Source organism: Euprymna scolopes, chromosome 37 (genome assembly GCF_053919585.1).
Source record: "Euprymna scolopes isolate OS-2025 chromosome 37, ASM5391958v1, whole genome shotgun sequence".
NCBI classification, from domain to species: domain Eukaryota; kingdom Metazoa; phylum Mollusca; class Cephalopoda; order Sepiida; family Sepiolidae; genus Euprymna; species Euprymna scolopes.
This window is the reverse complement of record NC_136518.1, coordinates 5863422-5882521: the sequence shown is the minus strand read 5'-3', so window position 1 is coordinate 5882521 and position 19100 is coordinate 5863422.

The following is a 19100-nucleotide window of genomic DNA, read 5'->3' as shown; positions in this document are numbered from 1 at the left end:
CGTCTCCAAGTGATGTTACCTCAAGTAATAGCACGAAACTGGATACTCCACCAGACTAGATAAATTCTTGTCCTGGAATCCAGTAAGACCATGAGACCAACATGAAAGATATACTACAATGTATAAAAATGGTTAATTGGGGATAGGAAAATTATGTTCTTAACTTCTTTACTAACTCAGTGTTTGAGAAATAATGGAACATTCGAATATCTATGTATCTCATATAGAGGTCAAGTGTTAGCCCCAGGTTGTGGGCCCCTTGATTTCTGAGAACTTCGACTGAAGTAGAATAAAACAAAAAGTAAGAACGGTAATAAACACGCAGACTCTTAATAAACGTAAAAGTACCAGTAAAACTAAAAAGAAAATCAAAGTAAAAGTAAACGACTAAATAATAAATAACTTAATAAATAAATTAAATAAGAAGTAAATTAAATAATAAATAAATTAATAAATAAATTAAATAATAAATAAATTAAATAATAAATAAATTAATAAATAAATTAAATAATAAATAAATTAAATAAATAAATTAATAAATGAATTAATAAATAAATTAAATAATAAATAAATTAAATAATAAATAAATTAATAAATGAATTAAATAATAAATAAATTAAATAATAAATAAATTGATAAATAAATTAAATAATGTATAAATTAAATAATAAATACATTAAATAATAAATACATTAAATGATAAATTAAATTAATAAATAAATAAATTAATAAATAAATTAGATAATAAGTAAATTAAATAATAAATAAATTAAATAATAAATAAATTAATAAATAAATTAAATAATAAATTAAATAAATAAATTAATTAATTAATAAATAAATTAAATAAGAAGTAAGTGAAATAATAAATAAATTAATAAATAAATTAAATAATAAATAAATTAAATAATAAATAAATTAAGAAATAAATAAATTCAGAAAAAAATTAAATTAATAAATAAATTAATTAATAAATAAATTAAATAATAAGTAAATCAAATAATAAATTAATTAATAAATAAATTAAATAATAAATAAATCAAGAAATAAATAAATTAAGAAATAAATTAAATTAATAAACAAATAAATTAATAAATACATTAAATAATAAGTAAATCAAATAATAAATTAATTAATAAATAAATTAAATAATAAATAAATTAAATAATAAATAAATTAATAGATAAATTAAATAATAAATTAATTAAATAATAAATAAATTAAATAATAAATAAATTAAATAATAAATAAATTAAATAATAAATTAAATTAATAAATAAATAAATTAATAAATAAATTAAATAATAAGTAAATTAAATAATAAATAAATTAATAAATAAATTAAATAATAAATTAAATAATAAATAAATTAATAAATAAGTTAAATAATAAATAAATTGATAAATAAATTAAATAATAAATAAATTAAATAATAATAGTAATAAACAAATGAACAGGACACCAAACATTTTCGGTAACGTTTTATTCAGGATCTTCCTCATTTCTGGAAGGGCCTCTGCATCACTGAATCGATTCAGATATCTTTTCCGTTTGCTCATCTTCACTGCAAGACTCTCTCCTCTGAATCTCGGATCCTGTCTCTTGCTCTCTAGTCTTGCACTCAACATACACTGACCTGCCTCGTGACCACTGCTAGCATACAGGTGCAACACATCCGTCAACCAAAGTCAACGAGTTTGAAGCCTGTCAATTTTAACCTTTCGACTCCTCATGCACCAACTTGATGCCAAGTTGTTTGGGTCAGATTTGCATTATTCGCATACTTATTAGAGTTTACATTGTCCAAAATGTTGTGAAAATGACAAACGTTGTGAAATGGTAGTCCGAAAAATCCAAATAATACAAAAGATTGACGACTCGTGCCCTTTGGATTTGAAGATGACTATGTTGTAGTCAGCAAGGAAGCAGTGCAATGCTATTGTCTTCCAAATATGGGAAGTTCTTAAAAGTAATTCATAGTAGTTGCGTTTAATTTCGGTGGAAGAAGGGAAAATTCTGTAAGGATGAATAGTAGTAGTTTTTTTGTTTTTTTTTACACAGTGATCACCACTTATCAAGGCCCGGAAGCCATTCAGGGATAAGGGTTGTGTTAAGATTAAGTAGGTTAGGATCGGAGGAGATGTACCAAATGGGAGTTATGCAAACCATGCAATTTCTAAGCGGGGGGCCCTTTTCCTCGCACTTAGCTGGCAAAATTTGAATGAAAGAGGGCGTGTTTTTGTGTGTTGCCCCTATATAGGGGGTGGTATACATTGGACAACTGATATGATGAAATCTCTCTCTTCCTCTCTCTTTCTGTCTCTCTTCCTTACTCTCTCTCTCTCTCCTTTGCTCTCTCTTATTCTCTCTCTCCTTCACACTCTCTCATTTTCTTACTCCCTCTCCCTCTCCTATTCCCTCTCCCTCTCCTTCTTTCTCTGTCACTCTCTTCCTTTACTCTCTCTCTCTCTTTCTTGCTCTCTTTCCTTACTCTCTCTTTCTTTCTCTCTCACACTCTCTTCCTCTACTCTCTGTCTGTCTGTCTCTCTCTCTCTCTTTCTGTTTCTCTCCCAAAGCATTCAAAGTTCTGTTCTGTTCTTTAAATAAACCTTATTATAAACTAACCAACGAGTGATGATGTGTTGTTGTGTCCAACTTTAATTCCAGTGAGAATTCAGTCCTGAAAACTATCCGGGATTGGCTGCTTAAATCACGGAGGATTGCTAAAGTTAAACGTGGGTGATGTGAGATATGTTTATGGACGTAAAGACATTTCATTTGATTGTGATATGTGAGATATTAGACACTCCCTCCCCCAGAGAGGAGGTAATGTAACATTTACAACGGTGATAGGTTGACGAGTTCTTGCTTTGAAGGTCTTTTGGAGAGATAAAGATCTCGCTTTCTTTCTCTTTCTCTCTCTCTCTCTCCTCCCTCTCTTTCTTTCTTCCTAGCTCCCTCTCTCTCTCTCATACTATCCTTTACTTTCTCTCTCTTTCCCCTCCTCTTTCTCATATGCATGCTCTCTATTTCTCGCTCTTTGATGATGTCATTGTATGGCATCAACTACTGCTTGCAGTTGTTTCTGTTTTAATGGATGACATCATACTCTAGTGATGTCATCAACTGTGCACGATCATTCCGACTTCTTTTTTAATAGACGACCTAGTCATAGTATGCCATCTCACGAATCCCACTTTTGTAAATAACGTACGGATCGCCAGAGACAGACATAAAACAGGCACTCCCAGAAATATGTCACGACCTTGCATGTTAAAAATAGCAACAACTTTTTCTTCGGTAACAAATAAAAAACCTGCAAAACTCAATTTTTTTCAACAAAAACCAAAATAATAGAGTTTTTTTATTTTTAGACAGAGAATCAAAGTATATGAGCAATAAACACCAAAGACATTTTTGCCAGTAAGAAATCCAGTCTAAAATTAAATGCAGCCATTTGTTTGTTTTTCAGCACCATCATCTGTCACCGCAATGCCTTTCCATGAAGTCAGAGGTTTCACAGCAAATTTTCAACCTCAGCCCAGGAGTTAGTTGCCAGGGGAAGCAGGAGTAGCAACACTCTTAAACAGCTCTTTTCAGGCAATTCAAAAAAAAACTATTAATGTGAGTCTCAAAGTACCTGTGTGCGATACACTTTCTACTCTCTACTGCTACAGCTTGCCACTCCAGTTTCTGAACCTGCTTGAACTCCGGCTCACTTCCAATACCTCCAGCTCATCCTTGCAGCTTCCCATGACTCCAGCTTACTTCTGCAGCATCCAGCTCACTCCAACAGCATCCAGTTCACTCTTTCAGATTCCAGCAACTCCTGCAGCTTCCACCCACCAGCTCCTGTAGCTTTTGACGTCAGACTACCAGCTTCAGTTCCCATCGACGTCTATCTACCCATTTCAGTGTCATGTGACATCCAGCTATCGGTTTCTAGTGTCCACTGACATCCAGCCACTTGTTCCAGTGCCCACTGACGTCCAACCACCTATTCTGGTGTCTACTGACATCCAGCTACCTGTTCCAGTGTCCATTGACGTCCAGCTACAAGTTCTAGCATCAAACCCTGTCTACACAATTCGGATCAACCTGCAGCACATGATCCTACTTCAGGGATGCAATAATTTCAGCTGATCCTGATCGACAATCTCTAATGCCATTCATTGTACCTTTTTTCTTAGTAAAAATGAAACACAATATCCAATCATCATTAACCGATCATCTTGTGTGGAAATGTACATTAAATATTGTTGAAAGAGAGAAGAGTTCAGTATATACGGGTTGAAGTTGGTTGTATTAGCATGCGTCCATGTATAGACATGGGCAGTTCTGTAGCAGGAGAAAGAAAGTTTGTATGTGTACCGCATGTGGAAACAACCATGTTTGTAAATGGCCTGGGCAAGGTCATATTCCAACCAAGGAGTGCGTTGTCAGCAAGAGCCGGGAAGGAAGAGAGAGAGAGTTTGTTGCTGGTTAAACGTTTTGTACACCTGGTCACATGACTGCAAGCTGGCTTCTGATTGGACAAGTCAGAAAAAAGTATATTTCGGAATCTCCAGCTGCAAGAATTTGCTCCTGCTTCTGCTTGTTGCAATTCTCATCTGCTACAACTTCATCCATGTACAAAGGAAAAAAAATAAATAAATAAACAATACCAAGATTACCAGAATGTTATCAGAAGACTAGACATACCAATGACCCATTGAGTCATAACCACAACCACTATTTTTTCTACTTGGATTTCATAAAAAAATCCATAAACTGCAACATATCCGTTAAGCCGTTAATAATATTAAGACATTCTTCTTGCATAAATAAAAGGCCACTCGAGGATAAGGGTTAATGAATGTAAGGGGGTTGTGTAGTAATCGTTAATGGTGCAAGTTGGGTAGAATTTGATTATTTAAGGGGACGGCTCAACAAGGATTTGTTTCCATTGGACTTGAAGAGTACCATATTGTAATCAGCCAGAAAGCAAGCCAGCGGAACATCATTCCATAGATGGGAAGTTCCAGGAAAGAAGCTTTATTCATGGAATCTGCATTTAGATTTAGACATAGATAAGGAGTGGGGGGAAATAGTTGAAAATGGTTTTAGCTAATCAAGTGTTTTTGTGAAAGTTTATCAAGGGGGAACCACAGATTAAAGCTCAGTCGAGCACTTGCCATAAAAATCCTGATAGAACAGAGAATGGCTTGCCATGTCAAGGCAGGATAGGTAGCTCCAAGCAACTCCTGGCCAGATGTGGCAACAGTACTCCATTTTAGAGCGTACCTGGCTCTTATACAGATAGAGGATTGCATCAGCAGTGAAATATCTACTGGAGTGGTCGAATGATCCAACCATTTTTCCAGCAACCTTGGCAACAGATTTGATGTATCTGTTCCATTTTAGATCAGGAGTGAAGGTCAGACCCAGAAGCTTGTCAAAATATGGTGCTTCCCCAAGATGAGAGCCATTCATTTCATTTGGGGCCAGATAGGGGTCACAGCGTCGATGATGAAAAGAAAGAAGTTTGGTCTTAGATGCATTAAAATTTACCAGCCACCTCTTTCCCCATTGCACCACATGTTCAAGATCAAAAGAGAGAGAATCAGAGAGATCTTGGTCATTACAGGTCTTTGAAGATCTTTTTAGTTCTACATTATCCTTACAGTACAAAATATCTGCCATCTAATTTACATATGTATCTGCGGTATGTACAAACACTAAATTAAATGGTAACATTAAGAAAAGGGAGGCACTCTTTCTTTAAATACTCAGAGAGACATTAAAAAATATTAGAATGCTCTGATCAGCATAGTGAGAGGGGTCAAGAGCCGTACTTAGATGCTAAGAGCGACTTGTTCAGTTAATTGCAAATTACGGCTAATTAGATGAATTAAACCAGGATCTTTTCAAGCACAATTCAATCCTAGAACTAAACCATATTTTAACTCATATTTTGTGTAGTTAAAGTACAAACATCATTAGGGAAAATAAACCTCAGTATGACTCCGTTTTTTTCTACCCTTTTCAGCATTCTTATTGGATAAGAGTAAATAAATCATCTATATATATAATATAAAAACGAAAATGTGTGGTTGTGCGTGCGCAGTTTTTGTATATTCAGCAAAGGCTTTTTTCAGAAGGGGGGGGGGGGGGACACGCTCGGGGGGGGGGTACTATTTATTACAACTTTTTATATACTCCCTAGATTATAATATCTCCGATTTACAAAACGAGGTCATCTCTATCTTTTATTTGAGCGACTTTTATGTTATAAAATTCCCGCTATTCTGTCCCCTTGCGTGTTTGTTCGTGTTTTGTGTAAAAGATAAAGCGAAAGCATTTCACAAAATTGCGTTTTCCTGGCACTCTTCCCAGGGACGTCCAGAAAGCAATAAGCTTTGATCAATGTGGGGAAAACCCACCATATCAGACAATTGCTATTCATTTAGACACTCCCCTTTTAGTGGGGAGCTGGTTTTCCCCAACATCTTTGCGAACAAGCTTAACTGGCTTGCAGACAAAGTTAAGTGCGTGATGTTTGAGATCCTATGTCAACTCATTCACTTAACTTTTTAATCGTTTAATTTCAACGATTCTCACACTTTTCTGCCCTCTTAGCGCCACGGTAAGATATTACCTTTTTTTTTTTTTTTTTTACACAGCGATCACCACTTATCAAGGCCCGGAAGCCACTCAGGGATAAGGGTTTTCTTTCGCTTTCTTTTCCGTCTTCACCTCGAGGCTTTAAGCTTGAGCCTTCCTGTCTACTAACACTTTTTTTTTCCTACATACGCACACAAACACTGACAAACATGTGGGCAATGCCAGGCACCCCCACTAGTCTATATATATATAAAAGGCAAAATGTGTGTGTATGTGTGTGTGTGTCTGTGTGTGTTGGGCAACATCGGGCACTCCCACTAGTATATATATATAAAATGAACTGGAAGCAGACAATCAAGAGAGATTTGACTACAATGGAAAGAAACTGGAAATAAGATGTGGATCTGACTTGAAAATGATGGTATACTTTGACTGCCACAAGTCTCGGCCCTGTCAGTGGGGCATTAGAATACGCCGACTGCCCTCCCTGCATGGGGGTCCTGAATATGACCTTAAACTATATCCAGTGATGAGGCCCCAGCTTGTGGGCTTTGGGGAGTGTGGAGCCACCCTTTAATTACCATTGCTCCCAGGTCCACTCTGACCCGGAGTGGTAGTACCTGTTAGTGTCCCAACTATGGGTTAAATAGAAACCGACGTGAAAACAACAAATATATTCTATTAAAAAAATTTTTTCTTCAAAATCTTTGGATTCGGCATTAAATAACCCGAAAAGGGTTGATATGCCGTAAAACAAAAACAACCAAACAACCAGCCACAAGTTTCAGTCCCAAGTAATCAGGTTAATTTTCAGATGGCTCCTTTACAACCGGTCACAACATTCGTTGTCAAAATAGTTCCAAGATAATAGTAAAGTAAGTTGTATTTATGAGGGGCATTCCAAAAGGAATGCCTCCTATTTTTTATTCCAGCCAAATGGGTCAGTGGTTGTAGCAACAACAGTGGCTGTGACTAGACAAGGTTTGCTGTAAATATTTTACAGAGGGGTAGTCAGAGATTGGAGTTGACTTTTACTCCTGATCTGAAATGGAACACGTCTGTTACCCAGGTCGCTGGGAAAATGGTGGGATCCTTCTACCGCTCCAAAAGATATCTCACTACTGATGCAATTCTCTATCTGTATAAAAGCCAAGTACGTCCAAGGATGGAGTACTACTGCCACATCTGGGCAGGAGCTGCTAAAAACAGCCTATCCTGCCTTGACAGAGTACAAAATAGGCTTTGTGGCTTAGTGGGGGATGCCCTTTTCTCTTCCCTGCAACCTCTCTCCCACAGAAGAGATATTGCGAGCCTGTTGTTGTTTTATCGTTACTTCCATCGCAGGTGCTTGTCCGAGCTCCAATCTCTGGTCCCCCCTCGCCAATCTTTCACGATAAACACCCATCTAGCTGAAACCACTATCAGTAATTTTCCCGACTCTTTATCTGTGCCTAAATTAAAATGTAGATTCCATGAACAAAGCTTCTTTCTTAGAACTGCACGTCTGTGGAACTCTCTTCCGTTTGCCTGCTTCCCACCTAACTACAAGTTGGATGTCTTCAAGTCCAACATAAACAAATTCCTTAAGTAAAATACTTTATCAAATCTCCAATACTAACGATTACTATGATACTATCCCATTGATTACTGTACACGCAATAACCCTTATCCCCGAATGGCTTCTGGGCCTTGATAAGTGGTGCCCTCCATGTAAAAAAAAAAGCATCTACCATGTAAATAATGATGAAGTAGAATAAGACCAGCGACGTCTTTTCTGTGAGAAAGAGGTTGCAGGAAAGAGAAAAGGACATTTCCACTAGATTTCAAAGTTGGTTTTCTATTTTGTCAAAGCAGGAAAAAATGTTTCAAGTGGAACATCCCCAGATGTTGTGGTGGGGCAATGGTTAACGTCGCACATTTTTTTTCTCCACTTTCATTTACAACTTTGCCTCAAGGGTTCGGGTTCGATCCTCATACTTACTTTTTTTTTTTTTAAACCCCACACACCTCCAAACACCCGGGCAACGCCGGGGACCCATCGCTAGTTATTTATATTTCTTGGATTATAAACTTACTTCTAAGAAATGATCTACACAACAGACAGAGTCTTGAGGTAGTGTAACGTAATGTGGTCATTGCAATCAGAACCGTGTCACTACATACCAAACCTCTCCAACCATCATGTTGTTTGGTACTTGGTCGTAAAGGAATAAACAAAAGGGAGAGAAATAAAAATCCAACTCTGCAATTTTTTAAAGTATAAATGAAATGGATTTATTTGTGGTTCTTTCAACAATAACGCATTTCATTATCTTTCAAATGTCTTTTCGCACACACATGTTTTAGACCACTCTGCCATGTAACATGTGCTTTTTAAAAGTCTCTATCCCTGCCACCTGACACCAACCAGACCTAGCGCTTTCTCACTCTCAACTTCACACATCCATCTTTTGCATTGTGAAGAAATGCTGGGGAAAGAATGAAGCCAAAGATTCTCATATTTTGATATGGTTATTTAAACACAATAAACGGTAATTAGAATGCGTCCGACAAGTCTTGTAAACAATGTTTATGACAATGATTTCATGCAGATTGAAGAAATAACAAAATTCCAACTTGTCATCAAGCTATCTGACAATTTAAAAAGGATTCAATAGATTGCCAAGCCTCGGTTAATTAATAGCCAATTCTTGGAGGTGTGAAATCTGTAATTTACCATGTGCATTGAACCGTTATTCGCAATCTATTGATGGTTAGGGATAAAAATGTTTAAGAAATAGATTTCATCATTCTGTTATGTTGGGCTTTTTTTATCACAGCGTAGGTCTGTGTTATGTTGTGGCAGGCAATGCCAAAGTCTGAACAATTATTATTGTTGATTTGTTAACTGTTATGTAGAAAAAGATATGCAAGGAGAATGTTTTGAAAGAAAGGAATATTTAGCTAAAATATTTATATTAAAAATCTTAACGGACGAATTTTAACTTAGATTTAGGAATGTTTATGAATAAAATATTACCGAGATGTTTATGCAATAAAATAGATTTAGGAATTCAATTTTATAAACAATAAACAATGGAATTGACCTGGTAACAAAGAAAGAGTAGGTGTTGCTACATAGACTAGAGATACAAGCAAGAGTCAGAGAATATGGAAGCCGTCAACGAGAGGAGGTTGACTTTGTCAATCGTGGAAGCATTCAACTGGGCTAACTAAGAGACGATATAAAGACTATAGCAGAAAGCGTTGAAAATTCCCAAGGAAAACACTTAACTGTGAAAATGAGAATAAATGAGAAAAAAAGAAGTGAAATGTTTTCTTACAGTGTCCAAGAGATGAAAGGAGCCACAACCCAAGGTTACCACAACCTAAGATATCAAACTAAGGAGCCACAAACCAAGGTTACCACAACCTAAGGTATCAAACTAAGGTTACCACAACCTAAGGTATCAAACTAAGGAGCCACAAACCAAGGTTACCACAACCTAAGGTATCAAACTAAGGTTACCACAACCTAAGGTATCAAACTAAGGAGCCACAAACCAAGGTTACCAAAACCTAAGGTATCAAACTAAGGTTACCACAACCTAAGGTATCAAACTAAGGCGCCACAACCTAAGGTATCAAACTAAGGTTACCACAACCTAAGGTATCAAACTAAGGTTACCACAACCTAAGGTATCAAACTAAGGTTACCACAACCTAAGGTATCAAACTAAGGCGCCACAACCAAAGGTATCAAACTAAGGTTACCACAACCTAAGGTATCAAACTAAGGAGCCACAAACCAAGGTTACCACAACCTAAGGTATCAAACTAAGGTTACCACAACCTAAGGTATCAAACTAAGGAGCCACAAACCAAGGTTACCAAAACCTAAGGTATCAAACTAAGGTTACCACAACCTAAGGTATCAAACTAAGGCGCCACAACCTAAGGTATCAAACTAAGGTTACCACAACCTAAGGTATCAAACTAAGGTTACCACAACCTAAGGTATCAAACTAAGGCGCCACAACCTAAGGTATCAAACTAAGGTTACCACAACCTAAGGTATCAAACTAAGGCGCCACAACCTAAGGTATCAAACTAAGGTTACCACAACCTAAGGTATCAAACTAAGGCGCCACAACCTAAGGTATCAAACTAAGGTTACCACAACCTAAGGTATCAAACTAAGGTTACCACAACCTAAGGTATCTAACTAAGGTTACCACAACCTAAGGTATCAAACTAAGGTTACCACAACCTAAGGTATCAAACTAAGGTTACCACAACCTAAGGTATCAAACTAAGGTTACCACAACCTAAGGTATCAAACTAAGGCGCCACAACCTAAGGTATCAAACTAAGGTTACCACAACCTAAGGTATCAAACTAAGGCGCCACCATCTAAGGTATCAAACTAAGGTTACCACAACCTAAGGTATCAAACTAAGGTTACCACAACCTAAGGTATCTAACTAAGGTTACCACAACCTAAGGTATCAAACTAAGGTTACCACAACCTAAGGTATCAAACTAAGGTTACCACAACCTAAGGTATCAAACTAAGGTTACCACAACCTAAGGTATCAAACTAAGGCGCCACAACCTAAGGTATCAAACTAAGGTTACCACGACCTAAGGTATCAAACTAAGGTTACCACGACCTAAGGTATCAAACTAAGGAGCCACAACCTAAGGTATCAAACGGACGTTGTGTGCTTATGCATTATATTGGTTAAACTCGTCCTAAGCTAAGTACTGTTACCTTGTCCATGTTATGTGAACTCTGTTTGAATTTGTGAAAACACGCGCACGCACACACACACACACGCACACACACACACGCACGCACATACACACGCACACACGCACACACACACACACACATACACACACACGCACACACACACACACACATACACACACACAACACACACACACACACATACACACACACACGTACACACACACAACAAACATTTATAATCACTAGACGTATGAGCATTGCTTTCATATACACGTATATTTATATGGATTATATATGCATGAACACACGTATATACAATATATGCATGAACACACGTATATACAATATATGCATGAACACACGTATATACACCCATTATATGTTATATTCGCATATCCCTCTGTATTTACATGCTAAACCAGAAAAGCAGCAGCAGCTGCGACAGTCAATAATGGCGATGCTAAGACAAAGATGTTCGTCGAGTTAATACAAATGAACTCCATAAATACACACAACAATTTCAAAGCCCATTCTCTCACATACACACATCAATAGAATAGCTCGCACATCACTTGGCCTAACGTTCACAGGAAACATGAGTTGGAACAATTATATTGAAAACATTGCCAGGGCCGCTGCAAAAAAGGTAGGTTCTCTCTACCGTGCTAGAAAACTACTGACACCTGAAAGTATCCTGTACCTCTATAAGGCCACGATTCGCTCATGTATGGAGTATTGTTGTCACATTTGGGCTGGTGCATCTGCTGCTAGTCTCTCGCTCCTAGACAAGGTTCAAAAGAGAGTCGCCAATCTGATAGGCCCTGAACTGGCATCTAAGCTTCAGCCTTTGTCCCATCACCGAAACGTTGCCTCCCTCTGCCTGTTCTACAAGTATTTTAATGGTGAATGCTCTGACGAACTGCAGACACTTGTGCCCCCATGACGTAGACACCCTCGACAAACCCGACAGGCAGCTAAATCCCACCCCACACAGTAGAGATCCCTAGATGTAAAAGATCTTTCTACTCCAGTAGTTTCTTCCCCAGAACCGCTAGACTCTGGAATTCCATTCCAGGTCCCTGCTTCCCTAACTGTACTGACATGCAGAAGTTTAAGTGTAATGTGAACGACATCTTGCTGTCCAAATCCCAACATAGTGCCCCAGTAGTTGCTGCCCCTGATAGTAGCCCCCTACACCAAAGTGGCAATGTGCCTTGTTTGGGGTGAAAATGTAATAAAAAAAAAAAAAACTTCAAGCAAGAAAACCACCAGATTTTTTATTTTTTATTTTTTTTTACACAGTGATCACCACTTATCAAGGCCCGGAAGCCACTCAGGGATAAGGGTTATTGCAAGTACATTACGTTAGTGAGGAGATTTGCTGAAGTGTTTACTTAAGGGGGCGGTTCATTAGGAATTTGTTAACATTGGACTTGAAGACATCCAAGTTGTAGTCCGGAGGGAAGCAGGCAGATGGAACAGAGTTCCACAGGCGTGCAGTTCTAAGAAAGAAGCTTTGTTCATGGAATCCGCATTTTGATTTAGGCACAGATATAGAGTGGGGGAAATTTTTCACAGTGGATTCAGCTAGACAGGTGTTTTTCGTGAAAGATTGGCGCGGGGGGGACCAGAGATAAGGATGCACAACAAAAGAGAAAACCAAAATGTAAAACACAAGCATCGCAGTAAACGCAACTTAGCCAGCATATTAATGCAAATAAATATTACACAAAACATTGCAACAATTCAACACCAACTAGGTTACATTCACAATTTTTTCACCTTTAAATTGATATAACACATGCATACATACACCAAACAGACGATTCCCTACAATGCATCAAGACACAATAAACAAACACAATAAAAACAGCAAAATATAAGCTAATTATCAGTTTGCCCTTTGTCTTCAACTACGTCCGTGACACCACTATAAAAACACTTACCATCGCGACAAAAAGTCAGTCGCCCAGAGTCACAGAAAATCTACAGCATAGGATAATCATCGACTCCGTCGGATCCCTTCCCGACGTTAATCCACTCTCGCGCGCATCATCCTTAGGAACTTTGAACACTTTGTTTATTTTTACTTCCTCATTAAGTTTAATTTTTATAAATTTTAAACGATTGAGAAATTGATCATTTAAAATTTAAATACATATTATTTGTCAGGCCACCATACGCTTATTCATAATATAACATATATAAAACCCCACAATACAATAATTCAATACAAAAAGTGGATGTTTTTTAAGCAAACTTTCCTTTGAAGCAATTATTGTTATAATTTGTGTAGAGTAAGGACTGTTTTAGTTTTAGTGTCTAGATAAAACTCGAACTCAGCGGCCATTTTCTTTCTAGACCGTAGCGTCTACATATTCAATAAATCAATAAAAATGGCGGTCATTTTGGAAGTACAAAAAATGGTTACTTATTCTGTCCTACATTATGCTGTAAAGAAATAGGAGACCAATGATCACGAGTAAATAATAATTTAATTTTATATTTATACAGCAAAGTGAATCCGGTGCTTCTACACTATTGGGACGAGATTTCGTGGTTAATAAATGGAGTTTTCAGATAAAAAAAACAATGGTTTCAAATGATTTTTTTGTCAATTCTAATAACTTACAATGGTAGCTTTCAAATTATTCAGTCCAAATTACCTGAATATTACTTAATTATTAAAAAAAAAACCAACTTTAATCATGGTAGTAGGTGAAAAATTGCCGCCTTCTTGTTTAAATTGAAACGGAAAATGACCTTCCTTTTGAACTCTCCTGTGTCTCACAATCGTTTTCTATCAAATTCTACTTTTTATTTTCTTTAATAATTTTCTACCTTATTGATTTTTGTAATTTTTGGATAAAATCATCTTAAAGTACGAGGAATACGTAGATACCATTGTTTTCATTGCTTAACTTCGGTGATCTGACGGAAACCGGTGTGTCAAACGTGATTATGCCATATATATTTAAGCAACGACGAGCTTGGCCAGTATCAAATGGGCGACCATTTGGGACTTCCAGGTGCTATATGTGCTCTCTGCTTATCTCGGCATTGTTTCCAGTCGTTTTGGACTTCTCCTTGCGACTAGACTCAAGCAGTGTCGATTCAGGAGATTGTGGTTGGAATTGCGCAACTCTTGCCTCACAATTACACGAACAGCTGCCCCTACAGGGGGGGATCCTTTGTCTCTCGAGACGGAACAGAGGCATCAATTGTTTTCGTGTGAAATTCAGTATAACGGTTTCCGAAATTTCGTCCCAATAATGTAGAAGCGCCGTGAATCCTACTCTAAATATGAAATATCATATTTAAAAAAAATTTTTTAATATTCTAGGGTGTTGGCAGGTTATCACACTCAAAAAAAAAAAAATAGAATCTCATTTTTATTTTTCTGTTAATAATATGGAAGTCAAATCATAGACTTTTGCCAAGAAAATAATTTCTGGATCGAATTAAAATTTATCGGACAAAGTCAAGTATTATGGTTCATTTATGCTCCTTCTAGACAGGGTTCAAAACGAGTCTCAAAATTTAATAAGTCCCGTACTATTGTTCAAGCTCCAACCTCTGTTGCCTCTAATGTGCTCTAATGAACTTATTGCGCTTGTCCCCCCCCCTCAGTGTCCATACACTCGACAAACAGCAAAATCTCACCCCTCCACTATTGAGATCCCTAGATGCCAGAAAACCTTCTACTCCAATAGTTTCTTCCCTCGGACTGTTAAACTTTATAATTCCCTACCTGTTTCCTGCTTCCCTGACTGTGCTAGCCTACAGAAGTTTAAATGTAATGTGAACAGACGTCTCGCTGCTCAACTTCCCACAATCAAGCCTCCCTACGTTCAAGTGGCAATATGCCTTGCTTGGGATGAAAAAAAAATGTAACAAAACAACAAAAAAAGATGGACAATATTTTTTCTGCCGAGCCACTATTCTAGAAAAGAACCAAATAGTCAACTTCAGATCCAAGAGCAGTTCCGCCTAGGAAACTTTTCCCACATTTAATCAATTGGTGGTGGTAAGAGGCTAAATCCATGTTGACTCGGCTACACCCTCCCCCACCACCACCACTACCACCCCGGATGATTGGAGGTTGGGAAAGGTCACGTGTGCATGTGTGCGTACGTGCGTGCGTGTGCCTGCATCTTTGTCCTCACAAGGTGCTCTGAACCCCGTTTATTTAAATTAAGACCGACCCTCCATCATGGTATCCCTTAATGGCAAATCAAACAACATTTTAGACCGGATATAAAAACTATAAGGCGAAAAATGGGTACTTCTGCAGTTTACGGGTCGTGCTGAAATAATGACCTTATTATTGAAAAACCTATTCTAATTTGGAGAGAGGGTACTTTGTTAACTATTCTGTACAATCTAACAATTTAATAAACAAAAGATGTTGTAAAAATTGAATTTAACTTAAAACTGCAGAAATAACAAAAAATGGAAAAGATAAAGTTTTGGAGCAGAGACTGCATTAGTTGGGGGCGATTAAACACTGTAAAGAGATCGTAGTTCAAGCGTATTTTGTGAACCGGACGTACGTAAGCGTCCGCTTGGGTTTGCCTGGAACCTAGCATAAACCGCCGGATTCTGCCGAGCGTCACCGAGCAAATCTTTAAAAAAAAAAAAAAAAAAAAAAAAAAAAAGCACATTCATCGTATACAAATTACAATTAAAAAAATTGAAAGGCAAAAAAAAAAAGAAAATAACAACCTACAAAACCTAAAACAAAGTTTTGGGTTTGTATTACGATTCCAAAAACAACTATATAACAAATAAATGTTAGGTACCTCCAACGCGCGCCACAGTTTCACCCCCCCCCGTATGTAACACGATGTAACTGTAATTAATTTATTATTATTATCCTAACTTTTTTTTTACTATTTAAAAGAAGAAGCTTCAAATAAACTGCTAATATTTTTTTTTTTAATTTTTACAGCTTACAAAAATAATGAAAATGCGAGACAAAAATCGTGTTTACATTATCGACGCATTAAAACAACGTTCCTATGTAGTGACGTTTTTTAAACCGTTGACACACCCATGTTTAAAAAATCTAGCAAAAATCAAATAAGTCATATTTACCTGAAATTTTCGATATTTATTCATTATTAAATAAACTTACTTATTAAAAGTAGGTTTCGTTAAATATATTGGAGGATTTTTTTTTAGACGTTCTACCCCCCCCCCCCCTATTTCATGTTACGAAAACTGAAAAAAAATAAATGTCGATCGATAAAAATTTTAACATTTTTTAAAGCTGGAAAGATCAAATAAAAAAAAAAATAGTTATATTTATATTTATATAAAATCCCATCATTTTTTTCACTTACCTCAAAGTTGTAAATAAAATTGGACATAAAATCATTAATATTATGTTAAAAAAAATAAAATGAACAATTGATTTTTTTTTCTCGGTAACATAATTATTTGAATTACAACAACAACAAAAAAAAACGAATTCTAAAAAATAATTATTTTTAAAAAACTTTAAATGATATTAAATTCAAATATTACGCGATATGAAGTTTAAACCGATTTTTTTTTATATAACAGGTTTCCAATATTAAAAAATATATATTCGGGTTTGTATTACTGTACACATAGATTCGAAAAAGTTGTCACAAAACAAATATATAACAAATAAATGTTATCAAAGGCAAGATAAGTTACTTTTCTACCAAACTGGATATATTTTTGCGTGTTTTTATTCACTGTAACATGTTTATTCGGCTCGAAAACCATAGTGTTTACCGATGTATTGGAACAATCAAGAGGGCGTCTGATTCTCTCTTTAACACGGTAAGTTTGGGAAAAGGTGTTACAAATAAAAAACCGGATAAAATACTGTTAAAAACTCGCTCAATATATGTTACCGTGACATAGGTTGACATATATTCGGCGGGGTTTTAATAGTATTTTGTATAGTTTTTTATTTATAACACCTTTTCCCAAACTTACGGTTTTAAAGAGGGTGTGAGACGCCATCTTGAATTTTCGAATACATCGGTAAACACTGTATGGTTTTCGAGCTGAATAAATATGTTACATTGAATAAAAACACAAAAAATATATCCAGTTTGGCAGAAAAGTAATTATCTTGCCTTTGATAACTTTATTTGTTATATATTTGTTTTTTGACAACTTTTTCGAATCTATGTGTACAGTAATACAAACCCATATATTCATATAATATAATATAATATAATATAATATAATATAATATATGACTCTTGAGATAATAAAAATTGCAAAAGAAAAATCGACCAAAAAAAAAAATTGTTTCGATTTGATTATTTAAAATGACAGAGGTTGAAATAAAAATTAGCGCTTTTTTTTTCAAAAGTATACGGAAGCCTGTAAGGACAAGCATTTGTAGATACAGACTTTCTGAATAAGTGTATAGAATTAACTTTAATTTACAAAAAAAAAAATTTTAAACATAAAAAACTAAACAATATAAAAAAACTATGAATCATTTCAGCGTGTTATATACAGTGATGAATTGTATTTAAAAAAAAAAACGAGCAGATTAATTGATAACCTGTTTTTTCTTGTTCGTTTTTAATACAGTTTAAATGAAAATGTTAAAGAAAAACTATTATAAATAAGTTACATTTTTTATATGACAGAATACATTTATTTTTTTTTTTTGTATAGGAAAAAAATATACGATTAATAAATACATAAATGTTCAATTATTAATTTTTTTTTTTTAAATCAATATAATTTAAATTTTATAGTGCTAATGCTCTTCCATAGAAATTACAACAAACACACGAACTGATGACGTCGTGTTTTTTGTTAAGATTGATGACGTAGTCATAACAGTTTGGAGGTCCCTAATGTTATCAAAGGCAAGATAAGTTACCTTTCTACCTAACTGGATACTTTTTAGGGTTTTTTTTTTTTTTTTAATTTAATGTTACATGTTTATTCAACTCGAAAAACATACGGTGTTTACCGATGTATTGGAAAATTTAAAATGGCGACCGACTCTCTCTTTGACACAGTAAGTTTGGGAAAAGGAGTTAAAAATAAAAAGTAGACAAAATACTGTTAAAATCTCACCGAATATATGTCAGCTTATGTTACGGTAACATATATAGAGTGGGTTTCTAACAGTATTTTGTCTAGTTTTTATTTTTAACTCCTTTTCCCAAACTTACCGTGTGAATGAGAGAGTCGGCCGCCATTTTTAACTTTCCAATACATCGGTAAACACTGGATGTTTTTCGAGCGGAATAAACGTGTTACATTAAATAAAAACACTAGAAAATTATCTAGTTAGGTAGAAAAGTAACTAATATTGCCTTTGATAACATTTATTTGTTATGTATTTGTTTTTTGACAACTTTTTCGAATCTATGTGTACAAACCCCAAATTACAATTAAAAAAAAAAAATTGAAAGACAAAAAAAATAAAATATAATAAAAACCTACAAAAACTAAAAAAAATTTTTGTTTTGTTTTTTGTTTTTTCGCGTGATTAAAAACTAAGGAGAAGGAGGCTTAGAGTTTAGGGCTAGGTTTGATTAAAGATTAGAGTTAGATAGAAAACAACATTTAGGGCGCTTCTACACTATTGAGACGAAATTTCGGAAATCGTGAATTTCACATGAAAACAATGGTATCTACGTATTCCTCGTATTTTTAAGATAATTATATCCAAAAATTGCAAAAAATCGATAAGTTAGAAAATTATTTATTAAAGAAAATAAAAAATAGAATTTGAGGAAAATGATCGTAA